Source organism: Saccopteryx leptura, chromosome 1 (assembly GCF_036850995.1).
Source record: "Saccopteryx leptura isolate mSacLep1 chromosome 1, mSacLep1_pri_phased_curated, whole genome shotgun sequence".
Lineage (NCBI taxonomy): Eukaryota > Metazoa > Chordata > Mammalia > Chiroptera > Emballonuridae > Saccopteryx > Saccopteryx leptura.
In genome coordinates this window covers 28,398,304-28,415,992 of record NC_089503.1, presented here as the reverse complement: position 1 = coordinate 28,415,992, position 17,689 = coordinate 28,398,304, and the positions used below count along the sequence as shown (strand labels likewise).

Here is a 17,689-nt window from a genome sequence, read left to right as displayed (position 1 = left end):
TGGTATCTTAAGATTTCAATTTCACACACAGTGGTTGAAAGAAATAACTGCCGACCGGTGGGATTTCATTTTTATTCAACGAGCAATTGAATTGCTCAAATTTAAGTTGAACATTTAGACTCAAGTCTAAAAATGTGTTATTTTTTTTTAGATTTTTATTTTGTTTTATTTATTCCTTTTTTAGAGAGGAGAGAGAGAGAGAGAGAGAGAGAGAGAGAGAGAGAGAGGAAAGGGGGCAGAGCAGGAAGCATCAACTTCCATATGTGCCTTGACCAGGCAAGCCTAGGGTCTCGAACTGGTGACCTTAGTGTTCCAGATCAGCACTTTACCCTCTGCGCCATCACAGCTCAGGCTCAAAATGTGTTTTTATTATGAATAGTTTTAAAGTAATCATGACCTTGTTGTATCTTTCCACAGTAAATTTATACCTTGTACAGAAGGGGACTCTGTCCCCATGAGGCAATTCGAACCTGGAAAATGGTTCTTTAGAGTTGAGGAAATCTGTGTTTGATGCCTGCCCAGTGGGATTGCAATTTAATTCCCGCCCCCCCCACACACACACACTCCTTGAAAATCTTAAATACCCTACAATTTAGAAATTTTCCAAGTTTCTCTTCCTGAACATTAGAGTCAGAAGGAGACTGGACCAAGTCTGCGTGCCGAGTCTGACCCCAGGCGGGTTGCTTCTTTCCTTGTTGGCATTTTCTATTCTTTTTGTTTATTACATTTACACTTGTTTTCTAGGGAAGAGCTGTGACTTCAAGTGACTAAGGCTACATTTCTTTGTTAAAATGGACTTCTAATAGAAATGACATGCAAATGTCATTGGGAAAAGGCCAAGAATGACAATTTAGTTCTTTTATTTTTTTCCAACCATTAGAAGTCAAGTTGCATCACATGCTTCCTGGCTGTGACATTCACACATAAGAACAAAAATAAAGATTTGCTTTGATATGGCTCCAATTCCCTTGCAAAATTCTTAAACTACTCAATTGTCACAGGCACCTGGCTCCCAAACTTATTTCAGAATATTTCAAGGCCGGTTGATGGATATGTTTTCACAGACTGTGCAACCTATTACTAACCTTACTGCTAAATAAATCAGGTTTCCTATAAGTAGAAAAGCCCCTCCCCCCCCCCAAAAAAAATCTAAAAAATCCATATCAACTGAGTTTAGGAAAATGAGCATAGGTGTCCAATAAATGTAGCTCACTTGTTTAATAGCTGTGTGATTTTGGGGAAGTTACTTCACCTCTCTGAACCTCAGTTTCTCTATCTGTTAATGAAAGCAATCATAGTGCTCAGCAGGGCCAGGACTAGTGTGTGGCCACTGGGATGCAGGCTCACCTCACAGGAATTCTGAAGGGATTCAATAGGACAGTGTGTATAAAACTGCTTTGCACAGTGATGGTGCATAGTAAATGCTCAGAAATGAGAGCTGTTGCTATTACCCCATCTTTCAGAAGTAATCACCACTGGGTCAGGAAGCAACCATCTCTCAGCTAGTCAGGACATCTGCCAAAGAATGCAGACTGAGGTGCTTTAGAAAGAGCTGCAGTGTGCTTAAGAGGCCAGCCGGCCTCAGGCTTGGGGAGCCCACGTTTTTCAGCCAGAACTGCTGGATTGTGCCCGTTTAGGTCCTCGTAGGCTGCTGACAGCTTCACTGCTTCCCCTAACCCCATTGCCTGCTTCCACCACATTCTCGATTTTATTCATCTCATTTTTCCGCCCCTTTAATTACTCTTAAGTCACCTTTTACAACTAAGACAAGAGGCAAAATCAAGTGCTGAAGTAACTGACACAAATGTCACAATTCGACAGTGAGCTCTTATCAGAGGTTAAGCTCATAGCATGTCCTAGTGGAACGGGCCTCAGAAATGGGATTTCCCAGCATGCTCCTTGGGTCTCTAAAATGCCTCCTTAGTGGCTCTTCACCCACCCCTGCTCCAACCACAGGAGCCCTAGACTTATTGACCTTGTACATGTTGCTCAACCTCTCTGAACTTAGCTTCTGCATCTGTAAAGCGGGCATATTCAGAGTACCTATCTCATGGAGTTGTTATTAAGTTGCTGTGAAATAAAACAAATGAGGTGCCTGAACAGAGACTGGCACATGGTAAGCTTCTGCAGAAGATTTTGCATACACAGAGTTTGTAGCTTTAAAACATTTGAATGCTCATGGATAAGTCAGACACCCTTTGATGAACAAGGCAGATGAAACCGTCAACAGCTCCTTTTTTCATCTCTGTCACTATCAACCCTCCCTCATCTCTGTCTTGGGTACTGGACCCTGAACTTATTTGCTGCTCGGAGTTCAAGGAGGGAGTCAGAGCTGTGTAAGCTGACTCACTGAGCTGTCCTGTGCTATATATTCAGGCAAACTGTCTCCTCTCTTTAGCAATTCAGAAACAGACCCACCTGAGTTGACACACCAGTTTCTCGGGCCCTGGAATAGTATATTTGAAATCCAAGGCCCTTAGTGTGGCCTAAAAGGCCTCATACTTTCTGGTCCCTACTACAACCCCCTCATTCTCTTTGCCTGAACCACACGGACCTTTTTACTGTTTATGAAAACAAACCAAGACAACTCCTATTGGAGGCCATTTGCACTCACTCTTTCCTCTACTTGAGATGCTATTCCTCTAGATCATCCTATGGCTCCCTTGAACTTCATTCGGGTCTCTGTTCAATTGTTTTATCCTCATAAGATAAGAGCTTTTAAAAATCCTTTATCCTGCTTTATTTTTCTTCCTAGTATCATCACTACTTCCGCTTCACTACATATGTATTTGTTGGGGGTTTTTGTGTGTTTGTTTTGGCCTTTCTTCTTGGCTAGAATATAAATTCCATGGCAGGGGAATTTTTTATGACTTGTTTTCGGTTGTGTCTTTAGCACCTGGACTGTGCCTAGCGTGCAGTCGCCCTGGAGAAAAATTCACTGAATACACGAATGTACAAATGGCAGCCCTGCTCCCCCTGGCCCAAGCATGCCTGCATTATGCTATCTGGGTAGGAGATGTGAAGGACCTGGAAGGTCCCTTGTCTTTTTTAAGCATCATTTTGGGGAAAAGATAAGGACCCAGATATCATTCAGGTTTGAGCCCAAGAATTTGGTTTGGGGAAAAGATTAGGCTCTTGGCTCCTAGGAATATTCAGGTACAAGGGGTGCCAAGAAGCAACCAGGTTACTCTTTGAAGCTTCATTCTCCACTGCAGGGCCCTCATGCCCACCAGGAGACTTGGCTACAGTAAGCCAATTTGTAGAATGCAGTCAATCATAGGGGCAAAGGCACAGGCTTTGGAGATAGACTTATGTTTCAGTCCTTTTAGCTGCGTGGTTTTAGGCAAATTATTTGACTACTCTGAGCCTCATTTCTGTCACTGTGAAGTGGGGATAATTTTATCTTCATCACAGGGTTGTAGGAATAAAATGAGATCATGCATGTCAAATGCTTAGCACAATGCTCAATGGATGGCAGCTATTATTAGAATTAATTAAGCAGAGAACCTCAGAGGAGGATAGTCAACCAGGGCAGCGGGCCTTTCTTGGCTGGACATGGATGGATACTGGAATTCTGCCACAGTGAGGGCTCAGCCCAAGCAGGGTGGGACTCCTGCCTGATCTTACCTGCTCTGCGACTCCCACAGGAAGGTAGGTTAGGCTTATAGGCACCTGGCCCAGCCTCATTCTCAGGAAGGGTGACGTAGAGAGATAGTGTCAAGAACCTGTCCTGGCCACTGACTCTTTAGAGTGGTGGTGGTGGTGGTGGTGGTGGGGGTTCTCTGATCTGAGACATTGCACTGCAGACATACCTTTTATTAGAAGAAGGGACCAGACTGCTTCTGTATAGCTGATTTCTAGCACTTGTGTCCTAGCTGGGTGTACTGAACTTGGTGGGGACAGCGATTCTGACCCTCCTAATGACACTTACTTTTTTTTTTTTGTATTTTTCCGAAGCCGGAAACGGGGAGAGACTGTCAGACTCCCGCATGCGCCCGACCAGGATCCACCCGGCACGCCCACCAAGGGCGACGCTCTGCCCACCAGGGGGCGATGCTCTGCCCCTCGGGGGCGTCGCTCTGCCGCGACCAGAGCCACTCTAGCACCTGGGGCAGAGGCCAAGGAGCCATCCCCAGCGCCCGGGCCATCCCTGCTCCAATGGAGCCCCAGCTGCGGGAGGGGAAGAGAGAGACAGGGATGAAGGGGGGGGGGTGGAGAAGCAAATAGGTGCTTCTCCTATGTGCCCTGGCCGGGAATCGAACCCGGGTTCCCCCGCATGGCAGGCCGACGCTCCACCGCTGAGCCAACCGGCCAGGGCTGACACTTAGACTTTCTTAAGCTTCAAACCTCAGTGGGGAGGAGTCTTGTCTATGACACTCCCTAGAAATACCCTTTGGCAACAACCAGGGAAAGAGCTGTGTGCTTTTTTCTTCTTCCCTTCAGTTGCTCCTTATGTGTCTTATTGCCAAGCTAACCTATCTGGAATATTGTTTTCTTCACTGTCACCACTATGCTCAAGAAATTGCAATGGCTCCTTATTGCCAGTGGCCATCAGTAAGCTGCTTAACCTATTGGGATTTCAACGTTCTCATTTTTATAAAGGGAAGAAGTGGCTTGGAAGGTTAGAGATATAGCTTTATGTATGAACCGTCTTTCTGGCAGATCAAGACCAAACTCCCTGTGCTTCCATTGAAGGTGCCCTGTGAACCTACCCCCTCCATTGACTCAACTTTATATCCCTCCCTCCTAGAGCCTGAACCTTCCCATCTAGCTGGGATGCTTGCTCCTCCTTGATCTCAAACACCCTGCTAGTGCCCATTTTGATACACTGTCTTATCCTGTTCTATCTGGGATGTCTGTGTTGTCTGTGTTTTCAAAACTTTGGTGCTAAAATAGGAGACTGCTTAAGAATAGAGGCTTTGGAGATAAATAAACCTGCTTTCGAGTCTTTGCCTCACAGCTTACTATCTGGGTTATTAATCTTAGGCAAATCTCTGAGCTTCAGTGCTTGCGACGATAAAATAGAGACAATGATAAATATAAGGTTGGGAGGAGTAACTGAGATAATGTATGCGGCGGGCAGAGCCAGTGCCTGGCACATAGTAAATGCTCAGTAAATGGCAGTCATTACTGCAGTTAGTACAAAATCCGCCCCAGTCCTCTTCCTCTTCCCATTGTGTCCATCCGTCTGGATCCAGCTCAAGCCTGAGGATTTCTTTGTTCCCTGAAGCTTATGGTGGCTGATTCTTTCCTGAGCTCTTGGCTATAGGGTCTGGTTAGGTGCTCATTAGACTCTGTCTTGCAGTGCAATGATTTCATGTCTGTAGAGAATCTTGCCACCTCAAAAGTGCCTTACATTCTTGGAGAGGAGAGGCCGTGATTATCATTTTTATTAGTTACTCACTAATTCTTTTTGTATTAATGGCTTCAAATACCACATCCATGTTGTCTATTTTCTAATTCCAAGATTCACGTTGACATTCACCAAGACCTGAGGAAGGTTTCCCCAGAATCAATATTGAGGATGGCCTATGCATTATCAGTCAGAGATCTCTCTAAAAACTGGTAACTAAAATTAGAAAACTCTCAGAAGAAAACGTAGGGGGAAATCTACATGACACTGGATTTAGCAATGATTTTTTTAATATGACACCAAAAGCACAGGAAACAAAAGAGATAAATTAGATTATATGAAAGTTAAAAATGTTTCTATATCAAAGGACATTATCAACAGAGTGACAAAACAACCCATGGAATGGGAGGAAAATATTTGCAAACCATATACCTGATAAGAGGGTAATATCCAAAATATATAAAGATCTCCTACAATTCAGCAACAGAAAGACTAAATAATCCAGTTAAATAATGAACCAAGAACTTGAATAGACATTTCTCTAAAGAAGACATACAGATGGCCAAAATGGACATGAGAAGATGCTCAACATCATTAATAATTAGAGAAATGTAGATCAAAACCACAATGAGATACCACTTCACACCTATTAGAGGATGTTATTACTAAAAAAAACCAAAAACAAAAACAAGAATAACAAGCATTGCAGGAGATGTGGAGAAATCGGAACCCTGTGTGTTGCTGGTGGGAATGTAAAATGGTGCAGTTACACAGAACACAGTATGTAGGTTCCTCAAACAGAAGCATGACCCAGCAATTCCACTTTGGGTATACACCCAAAAGAATTAAAAGTAGGGACTCAGACAGATATTTGAACATGCATGTTCATAGCAGCGTTATTCAGAATAGCTAAAAGGTGGAAGCAACCCAAGTGTCCATGGACAGATGAATGAATTTTTTTAAAAAGTGGTATATGCATACGACTGAATATTATTTCACCTTAAAAAAGGAAAGAAATTCTGACACACGCTACAACATGGCTGAACCTTAAAAACATTATACAGAGTGAAATAAGCCAGTCACAAAAAGACAAAGACTGTGTAAATCCACTCACATGAAGTAACGAGAGTGGTCGAATTCCTAGAGACAGGAAGTAGACTGTTGGTTGCCGGGCCTGAAGGCATTGGGGGGGGGGTGTAATTAACCTTTCAACGGGTACAGTGTTTCAGTTTGGGAAGATAAAAGGTCCTGGAGATATATAAATGTTTGCTGTACCTAAACTAATATAATATTGACTGTCAAATGTAATTGAAAAATAAAAAAAAAATAAGTAAATGAGAGATTTAAAAAAAAATTTTTGAGATGAAAGGCAGTGATGGTTGTACAACAGTGTCAATGTGCTTAATGCCTCTGAACCTGACTCTGGTTAAAATGGTTTTATATAATATACACACACACACACGCGTGTGCGCGCACACACACACACACACACACACACACACTGGTGAAAGTTAAAGTTCCCTAGGTACACATCTGTGCCAACATGCAGAATTTTACCTATCATTTCAGGGAGCTCACAATCTCCTCAGGTTCACCTGTGAACCCATTTAACAATGGGGAAGCTAATCCCATGAGCTCTGAGATGTTCTCCAGGTCCCTTAATGGCAATCCTGGCCCACTTAGGCCTTGGTGAGCAGTGCTGATCCCTGACTTCCAGATAACCTTCTTTGTGGAGCTAGCTTAGCTCCAAGGACAGAGGGGAGGGGTACAGTTTGCCATTATGTAATGCCATCTCCTTAAAGGAACTCAATGCTCTTGTAGATATCTATCCGGCCTCCTCTGAGTTAGAGCGGAGCAGGCACCGCTATCATTTTGGGGTGGTGGTGGAAGGGGTCTCCTGTAGATAGAGCATCTTTAATGCCCCTTCAGGCCAAAACCCCTTTCCAAAGGCCCTGGACTGGCTCAGCTCCTCTCACACCTTCAAGCCACACTGCTTCCCACCGTACTGCAGAGGGCTGCCTGGGGTCATAGCTTGTAAAGGAAGAGCTATTAAATAAAATATTCCATTTGTATTTCCTGCGTGGCCCTCCAGCTAGAAATGTCTTTTATCTGGCAACTTCTGCAACTGAATCTTGAAGGAGTTCCTGGCAGGTTTATGTTGGCTTCTGTATCACTCCAGTAAGTCGTTCCCATCCTAACCTTCATGAGGGTCAGGTAATCGTGAGTTGGTATTGGAAACGGGACAGGCAGAGAATGGTGGCAGCAAGGCTTTCAGGCCCTGGGGCATCCTTTTAAGCCTGAAAACACCCACTTAGAGGGCAAGAGTGAAATCTAGCAAAGTATTAAACACATTCTGTCAGCTCAAATATCACTTCTTCAGGGAAGTCTCCCTGGCGTCCTGTGATGAGATCAGGACCTTTCAGGAGTTCCTTTAAGGATTGTAAGATCTCACCTCCAGGGTGGATCACAATGTGTAACTCCGCAATTTGTGTCTGTGTAGTACCATCCGGCTCCCGCAGACCACAAGCTCCTGCACGATCAGTATCTAGCACACAGCAAGGACCCAACAAATGAATGATCCAAACACATCTTACCTGCTTCACCACCAGTTACTGCAAGTCCAGGATGACAAGTATCTTCTTTTCAGAGCTATTGTTACTGAGAGAAAAGGAGAGGAACCCTCTGGCAGGAGCTAGAAGCAGAATGGAGAGAGAACGAATGAAGTTCTTTATCTTCAGTTAGAGAAGTGTTTCCACAGGTCCTTGATAAACTAGGCACAAACACCCCCAGGGCTTTCTGATAGTGTGAGGATCCTTGATAGTGTGCTGGGTGGGGCAGGCAGAGCTTTGGCATCAGGGCAAAAGGGATGGATTCTAACGGTTTCTTCACTGGTTGAAAAGGCTGCTTCCTGCCCAACTCTTGTTTTTTTTTTTTTCTTCGTTATGTACCAGTTTAGTTTATAATTGTGAAGGAGTGGCTCACTTCTCCAAATGTTTGGGGCCGCTGTGGCAGGAGCTGCCCTTATTGCCACTGCTGTGGCCTTTTGGTTGGATGCTCCAGGTGGTCTGAGAATTGCTCACACTTTGCAAATCTCACCCTCCTTTGGGTCTCAGAAATCAACTCCCTTTCTCCCCCCGTCCCCATCCCAAGTCAGGGCAAGTAACCAGGCGTCCATTTGATAGGAGAAGAAATTAAGGTAAAGTTATTTCAAATCTTAAATTGGTCTATACAAGAACCATAGGACGCTTATTCTTGAGCTCTGGCATTCTTGCTCACAAGGAGGTCTTTTGAACTTACTTTTCAAGAGAAACAGTTGCATTAGGTAAAAAAATCAACTCATGTGTTGGATTTATCTTCTGAGTAATTCAGACAAAAGATTACAGTTAGGAATGGGTGGATCTATTGTTGTAAACAAGAGCTACCTTTTATTGAGCACATACTATGTGCCAGGCATTTGATATGTTTTGCTTTGTTCAGTCCTAATAACAACGTTCTGAGATCATTAGTATTCCAGTTTTACAGATAAGAAAACGGGGTTTGAGAAGTTCAATAGTCTGTCCAGGGTCACACAACTACGAAGTGCAGGAAATGGGATTTGAGCCTAGGTCTTCTAACTCTATACCTTCATTCTTGCTCACAATGTCAATGTTTGCCAAATTTCTTGCATTTGTTTGTTTGCAACACATATTCTTAGGTTCACACTAAATCTACCTGATCAAAATTTCTAGTACCTCAAAGTCTTTTCCTGGATACTCAATCCAGAGGAGCCTCCTCTCAAGGCACTAACATACCACTATTTTGTTTTTCTTATACTTATCACCACCTGATATTTTCTTATTAATGTTTTTGCTCATAATATGTTTCCCCACTTAGCGACAAGTTCCATAAGTGCAGGGACAAGATGCCCAAAGTTTTACCTCCAGAATACTAAATGGGGGTTGTACCTATTAAGAACTCAATACAGCCTGACCAGGCAGTGGTGCAGTGGATAGAATGTCATACTGGGATGCAGAAGACCCAGGTTTAAAACCCCAAGGTCACTGGTTTGAGTGGGGGCTCATCAGCTTGAGCACGGAGTAGCTAGCTTGAGTGTGGGATCATAGATACAACCTCATGGTCGCTGGCTTGAGCCCAAAGGTCACTGGCTTAAACTCCAAGGTCACTGGCTTGAGCCCAAGGTCTCTGGCTTGAGCAAGAAGTCACTTGCTCTGCTGTAGCCCCCCGGGTCAAGGCACATATAGGAAAGCAATTAATGAATAACTAAGTTGCTGCAATGAAGAATTCATGCTTCTCATCTCTCTCCCTGTCTGTCCCTATCCGTCCCTCTCTCTGACTCTCTCTCTGTCTCTGTCAAAACACACACACACACACACACACAACTCAGTACATGTTCATTGAATAAATTAGTAGGCATTGTCTAAAGCACTGGGTTAAGAAGGATTCTGAGAGCCTGGACCCAGATTGTAGGAAGAATAATTGAATACTAGTTTTCCAACGCTATGGAATGGGACATGTGAGCATGGACTTGCCATTCTAGAGGAAAAATAACTCAATTCCAAGAAAATTAGGTTTAGGTGACACAGCAAGTCAGTAGGAGAGCCAGGTACAGTATAGTGCCTTCCTTCCAGGCACTTTATCTCTTACTTGGGAAGTCTAAATGAACACGTGTGTAATGAAGAACAGAGACACGATCAACGGCGAGGTGCTAGTCAGGTTGGATTTAGGAGAAACCGGAGTGGGACTAGGCACAGAGGCTTTTTGGAGGAAGTAGACATTGAGCTGCTCCTTGATGAACAAATACCTGGGAGTTGCCTTTGGGTCAGGCTTGTACTATTAGCTTTCCCTAGAGTGTTTTTTGTTTGTTTGTCCTTACAATACAGTAATATAATTATAACTATGAATGAGGAAACTGAGTCACAAAAAGGCTAAGGAACTTGCTCCAGGTCACAGAGCTACGAAGGACTTGAGTAGGGATTAAAAACCAATGATTTCGAAGCAGGTTCTCCTAACCAACCCAGTACACAGAGCAGGTATGGCTGGCAGGAAATGGCGTGAGCAAGGACCAGTGTAGGGTTGGGAGTTGGAGGTGCAGCTCTGCGGGGTAGTGATGGAATAATGACAGGTTCATATTTCCTTTCACTTAATTAGTTCATTTTTCTCTTCACGTAATTATTGTTATGGTCTGACTTGGCAGCTGGTTTGCCAAGTGCCACAGAGGAGACATAGACATCGCTACAGATAACGAACAGGAGCCTACCTGTTGACAAATGCTGGCGGGTGGGGGAGGGTGCAGGTTAACTGCAGATATTCTGTCCCAGTGGGGGCAAGCTGGAGAAGGAAAATCAAAACGGGGGCAGGGTGGGTTACCTTGCCTGTGACCTACTAGGCGTAACAGAAGTAGGGGGCAGGTGTCTGGTAGTTCTGCCCTGGTGGGTATCAACAGTTTGGCAAAAAGTCATTTTGGCCTGACCAGGTGGTGGCGCAGTGGATAGAGCATCGGACTGGGATGCGGAAGGACCCAGGTTCGAGACCCCGAGGTCGCCAGCTTGAGCGCGGGCTCATCTGGCTTGAGCAAAGAGCTCACCAGCTTAGACCCAAGGTTGCTGGCTCCAGCAGGGGGTTACTCGGTCTGCTGAAGGCCCACAGTCAAGGCACACGTGAGAAAGCAATCAGTGAACAACTAAGAAGTCGCAACGCACAACGAGAAACTGATGATTGATGCTTCTCATCTCTCTCCGTTCCTGTCTGTCTGTCCCTGTCTATTTCTGCCTCTGTAAAGAAAAATAATAAATAAATAAATAAAAATTTAAAAAAGTCATTTTGCTCTGAGCTAATTTTTATACCCAACTCAGCTTCCCCAAAATTGCCTCCTGATGTTTAATTCACCCTGCCAGGACTCTTGTTGATACACTTGTTCATAGGCTATATTGATTTTACGTAGTCATTTCAGTACATAAAGTCCACTTGTTGGCACAGGGCCCTGGGACAAGGTCACCCAGGCTGCTAGAGATATTCAGGTCCTAGGGAGTTCAGAACATGTCGTGCAAAATTTGGTTTGAGTTTAGTGGTGGATCTGTTGGGCTATCTGGATTACTTTGCCTGTGCTATTTATCCACATAGAGCAGGAAGTTCCCCTGAGGGCTCACCCTCCTGGACAGTGAGCAGATCATCTGGAGCTAATCTCTCATCTGCCACCTGGGCAGTTAGTTAATTAGTTAGTTAGTTTGCCTTCAGTGAAAGCCTCAAGAGCTACCGCTGCTTATGTCACAAGGTTCTGACGTGACATTTCCTCTGCTGCATCTGCTCTTTTCCTTGTGCAAGCACATTGTGAGCCCTTAGTCTCACGTTTCCAGCCCCAGATGGCACTCTCATGTATAGGGCAGTGTAGGAAAACAGCTCTCCACCCGTCCCTGGGGACAGTCGACCAGCCATCTGATCATCAGGTGGTTGGAGAAATTTAAGGAGATTGTCAGAGTTAGTAGAGTGTACAGGTGAGTTTAGGGAGTTGGCACATCAGGAGGAAGATTATGTGGGGCAAGCCAGTTTTTCTCTGGGGCTTCTAATTTCTCATGTTCCTTGAATACCTGGGCCAGTGGAGGCCATGTGTCCTGTCATGCTATGGCATAAACATAGGCATTTGTATTAGGATAGATGCATGATCTGGACTCATGGGTCAGAGACCAGACTTGAGAACATCAATCAATGTCCTTCCTGTCAATCTGGTCCTGGATAGAACAGGGCAAGACGTAAGGGTCTAGATGAGTAGCATTGGTATTTGTGGGCTCTTTCCATGAGCTTAGTGTCATCAGGCATTGTGTGAATAGAGGGGTGGCTTGCTCATCGAGGCAGAGCAAGTCCAACTTGCGTGAGGTCCAGTCATTGGGATGTGGCCTAGACCATGTGGCCATAAAGGTTAGCCTGGGGATAGCATTGAGTGGTAGGTTTGCTTTGGGAGGTCCAGGAGGAGTAATTTTACCCACAGTGAGAATGGGGCTTCCTGTGCCCACAGGAGAGAACTGGGAAGAGAGTTATAACTTTGGTCTGTCTGATGTTCATGTCCTCTGAGTGTGAGCTACATGCTGAGTGGGGGACCCCCGAGGGGAAGATGCCTGTGTTCTGGTTGGGAGCACCTTGGTGGATGATGTGGGTAACTGGCTAGCCACCTTCTGAGATGTGGTAGCTGTCTGGGCTCTGGTTACCTGCAATGAGGTGGTTGGCTCCCTGGGCCAGTGCATCTCTTGAGCCAGATTCAGGTTGTGGAGGCATCAGCTAATATTGGGAAGGCTGTCACCCAGCTGTACCAAGTAGAAGGAGTGCTTGAAGGCACATGCAGCTCTGTGCTGGGCTGTGAACTGGGCGTCATAACCATGGGAAAGGTAGCCTGTTCACTGAGAGTGCAGGACCACATTCTTTGGGGTTTTTCCTGATGGCTGCTCAACATAATTTAATATGTCTGGCCTATAATGTTGTGGAAAAAGAGTTGTACACTCAAAACAGAGATGATACTGTGGGCTCCGTATTGCCAGGTATCTTGACATTGAGTAAGAAAAATGTGTCCCAGACTGAGGCCATAGCCAACTAATGGTAACCTAAAAGCTATGCAATAACATCTTCAGGTTTTCAGGCTCTGTGATAGCATTCAAGGCTGCCCATTCATAATGCGTGGGGGCATCTATCCCACAGCAGTGAGTAACTGCCTTTGCTTCAGTGCCCTGTGGTAGGGACAGATAGCCTCAGGCATGCTATTTTAGAATACTGGTGTTGGGGACCAGGATCTCTTTTGCTTTCTTTAAGATCCTGATGGTGGTAGGTGTCAGTTCAAGTGCCAGTACTTTCTTGTGTAAGGGGCCAAAATTATCCAGCCTTTGAATCTATCATAAGTTCCATCATGAGGGAAATTTTAGGGGATGGTGATTCCTGTTCTCCAGGCTGTTAGAAATACAATAGAATATCAGGAATTTTGCTGTTCTGTCTATGGTCAGCAGGTCCCAGCTTACTATCTGTCCTCAGTTGGGGCAGCAACACTTTGTGCCTTGAGCTCAGATTGTAAAAGGATAGAGCCCTGGCCGGTTAGCTCAGTCAGTTAAGAGTGTCATCCCAAAATGACAAGGTTGAAGGTTTGATCTGTGGTCAGGGCACACACAGGAAGCAGCCAATGAATGCACAATTGAGTAGAACAATAAATGCTTCTCTTTTTTCTCCCTTCTCTCTCCCTTTCTTTCTCTGTCTCTCTGAAACAATAAATAAAAAGAAATTAAGCCCTGGCATGATAGCTCAGTTGGTTGGAGCATCATCCCGGAGCACAGAGATAGCCGATTAAATTCCCCAGTCAGGGCACATACAGGAGCAGCTCAATGTTCCTGTCTCTCTCTCCCTGCCTCTCTCTCTCTCTCTCTCTCTCTCTCTCTCTCTCAAAAAGGAAAAGGATAGAGAAATAGAGGATTGAGGGAGCTTGCAGCAGGCAAACTATGGGAATCCATGATTTGGAGCTTGGATCCCCTGTCAGAACCAATAAAGGCAAAATGAGGACATTTTTTGTGTGGTTGAAGGTCTCATAGGAGCAGGTTTCAGAGAGATAAAAACAGTAAAAAGAAACTCATTTGGGAAACCACATGCCACTTTGTAGCTTTAAGAGAAGATCCATTATTACAGAGTCCCTGGTAGCATGGTGGGAGGGGTGAGCCAGTAATGGACAGGTGTACCTGACCATCATGGTTAGAGCATACAGGCGGGGGGGAATGTGGGGTAAGGGCCCAGGGTAATCAGTTTGTCATGGGGGTGCAGTTAGGCTCGTCCATCATTCTGCTGGGAGTGAGATATGCACTCAACTCTTTCTCTACAAGTATCCATCCAATATTTCTGGGAAGGAAGTAGAATATGGGCAGCAAAGGTAAATGCAGTATCCTACTGGGGAAGGGGTTGAGTGTCAGCCTCTGAGAATATGGAGTTTATGAGCCGTTAGTCAATTGAAGACTTTTGAGCAGGAGAAGGATGTGATTGGAGCTGGGTTGGGTTGGGTTGGGTTCGGAGAGGCAGGAGGTGAACTACTATTTGGGGAGCTGCAACATCAGTGAAGGGTAGAGGACAGGAGGTGTGGGCAGAGGGTATGACTGAAGGGCAAGGGGCAGGAGGGACCCTGAGTGACTGGACAAGACAAAGGAGAGGCAGACCAGGCAGCTCCAGCAGCATGTACAGCAGTGCCCCTGGACTGAACACTGACTCCACACCAGACCTGTCCTGTGTTAGTACAGCTTATCCATTCCTCACAGTGGGCCTGCGGGATGCAAATGGCGGGCCTCCTGCTTCCACCCCGTCCACACACGCCATTCTCTGTGCATCTGCTAGTGAATGCTTTTATGACTCATGTCAGATCATCTCCTCTCCTTGAAGCCCTCCAAAGCTTTCCTTCTCGCCCAGGGAAAAAGCCGAAGCTCCTCCCTGTCTGGTCCCAATCATCCGTCTGTCCTCTTCCCCTGCACCCTCCCTCAGCTTCAGCCACTCAGGACCCTTGCTTATTTCTCAAACTCTAAGTTAGGCTCTTGGTTCTTTTCTTCTCCCTGGAACATGCTTCCCCAGATGTCACCTTATTAGAAAGGTCTTCTTTCATCACCAGGATAAGACACTGACAACCCCGACCACCCCGCTCTCCCCTCACTCTTGATCTTTCTCCATGACACATATCACCATCTGATTGATATATGTTAGCGGCTTCTTTCTTTCTTTTTTTTTTTTTAATAATTTTATTTTTAATGGGGCGACATCAATAAATCAGGATACATATATTCAAAGATAACAACTCCAGGTTATCTTGTCGTTCACTTATGTTGCATACCCATCACCCAAAGTCAGATTGTCCTCTGTCACCTTCTATCTAGTTTTCTTTGTGCCTCTCCCCCTCCCCCTTTCCCTCTCCCTCTCCCCTCTCCCCCCGTAACCACCACAATCTTATCAATGTCTCTTAGTTTCACTTTTAAGTCCCACCTACATATGGAATAATGCAGTTCCTGGTTTTTTCTAGTCAGGAGTTCACCGTTCAGGCGAGAGCCACATTTGTATTGTCTACATCTGTGTATCTCCAGAGCCCAGAACCATTCCTGCTGTGTGCTGGGCACCCGTAAGTGCTTACGGAATGGACAAACAGTGTGTATTACTATTATCTTTGTTTGATGAGAAGGGAAATTGAGGCTCGGGAAGACAGGATAGCCCATAGTTGCCCAGGCCAGGATTTAAACCCGGAAAAGTCCGACCACAAAGACGGCTCTTTCCCATTAAGCTACAATACTCGCAAGGAGTTTTAGGCCTTTGTAACTGAGAAAACAGGTCTTTTATTAACCACAATGGGGAACTTCCAGGGAAGAAAAGTTTGGGTGATGATAGGGGAATGATGACAAATTCATTCTGAACTCTGCTCTCCTTTGAGTCTGGTTGGATGCCAAAGTTTACAGGTAGCCATTGGAGCATTTCCTGTGAGTCAGCTGAGTGCAAGCACTAAGGACTTAAAAATAAAAACCACTTGTCCCCATTTCAAGGAGCTCACCTAGGGGAAGTATTAAGAGCCTACTTACTGAATTCCTGGAGCAGAGTTAAGACGACCTGACTATGGCACAGATGTGGGTACACAGCTGGATGGCCTGGACCAGGCACTGGCCAAGTAGCAGCATCGCATGGTCCTATCCATTTGTTTAACAGAGGCACTGAACACTTTGGTTGTGCCAGACAAAGTGGTGACATTAGAGATATAGAAATGGGTCAGACAGGGGCCTATCCTCAAGAGCCCACAGAAACTAGGAGGCAAATACTTGACCCTCATTCATTCATTCATTCATTCATTCACCAGCGAGAAAATGAGTGCCTACCACTCCTAGACTTTGGATATAAAACAACCATCAAAGTAGGCACTATCTCTACACATAAGAAACCTACAGGCCTGACCTGTGGTGGCGCAGTGGATAAAGCGTCGACCTGGAAATGCTGAGGTCGCCAGTTCGAAACCCTGGGCTTGCCTGGTCAAGGCACATATGGGAGTTGATGCTTCCAGCTCCTCCCCCCTCTCTCTCCTCTCTCTGTCTCTCTCTCCCTCTCTTTCTCCTCTCTAAAATGAATAAATAAAAAAAATTAAAAAAAAAAAAAAAGAAACCTACAAGTAGTGGCAAGGAATTATAAGTGGTGTTATTATTACTATTCTTAACAACAATGATGACTCACAAGGGCTCAGTGCCAGCCACTGTTGAAGCACTTACATGATTTATTTCATTTATTTCCCCCAATGGCCTTATGGTTACCCCTGTATGACAGATGAGGAAACTGAGGCTGCCACCTCCCTCAACTTTACGATTTTCTGTAAGAGCAAAAGAGAGCACAACTAATTGTACTGATAAAGTCAGAAAAGGCTTTACAGAAGATTGCTGTTTTCAGGTGGGACCTCAGGACCTAAGCTTTTTTGATAAGCGGAAACGTTGGGGCAAGAACCTAGAACAATGAAAGCGTAATACCTGCTTCAAAGGGTGGTTGTGAGAAATCAGCAAGACAAGGTTAGTGAGGCCCTAGCACAGCGCCTGGCACAAAGTAGGTGGTCTCAGAGTCTGCCCCCTTCACTGGTCCCTGTGGCAGTAGAAACATGTAGCCACTGACCCCTTGCACCTTCATTTTTTAAAAACATCCTTCAAGTTATAACTCCCTGGGGGCCAAGGCCTCTCTCAGGCACTCCATTATGATCCTTGCCCTCAATTCAGAATTGGAATGTATTTAAGAATGCTAGGGAATGGAAATAGGCCCACCTCTTCATAATGTCGTTGTGCAATACACACACACACACACACACACACACACACACACACGCACGCGCGGAGTTGCTGGTGAGACCATGGAAACACTAGCCTGTTCTTGTGATCAGAATCACAGAATGGTTCCCCTTCCTGGCTGGCATAGAGGAACAAATTAGATGGGTAAATTAGCAGTTCCCAAAGACATGAGCCACCGTCGGCTCACACAGTGAGTGCCCGTGATAGAATGCCCTTCCTCCCTCTCTGAGAGAGAAGCCAGAATGCCCAGGACACCATGGGAGAAGCTTCTGAATAGTTTTATTTTAAAAGACAAACCTAATTACCACTTCTTCTGGTTCCTTGAAGAGGAAACATTCCATGGCAATACTCCATTCATCGAGTTACTCAAGCCTACTCACCAGCCGATGATGTAACCTCGGTGGCTTCTCCAATCAGATCGAAGCTGCCGCTCCTGGACCTCCCTCTCAGCTCATTTCCCTGCCTCACACATGTGGCTTCTCAGGAAACCCTGGCACCCTAGCACCTGGTGCCTATGCCACCTCCTTTCTCTGCC

General features: G+C 45.3%; 1 protein-coding gene across 1 annotated transcript in view; it reads right to left on the bottom strand.

Moving 5' to 3' along the window:
- Positions 1 to 17,689, bottom strand: part of LMO2 (LIM domain only 2) — a 31,824-nt gene extending 14,135 nt beyond the window's left edge. Inside the window, exons 1-2 of the mRNA XM_066363499.1 lie at positions 17,535 to 17,689; positions 7,948 to 8,045 (exon numbers count right to left, since the gene is read on the bottom strand). The gene's annotated coding sequence lies outside the window, so the exon portion shown is untranslated. The remainder of the gene's footprint in view (positions 1 to 7,947; positions 8,046 to 17,534) is intronic.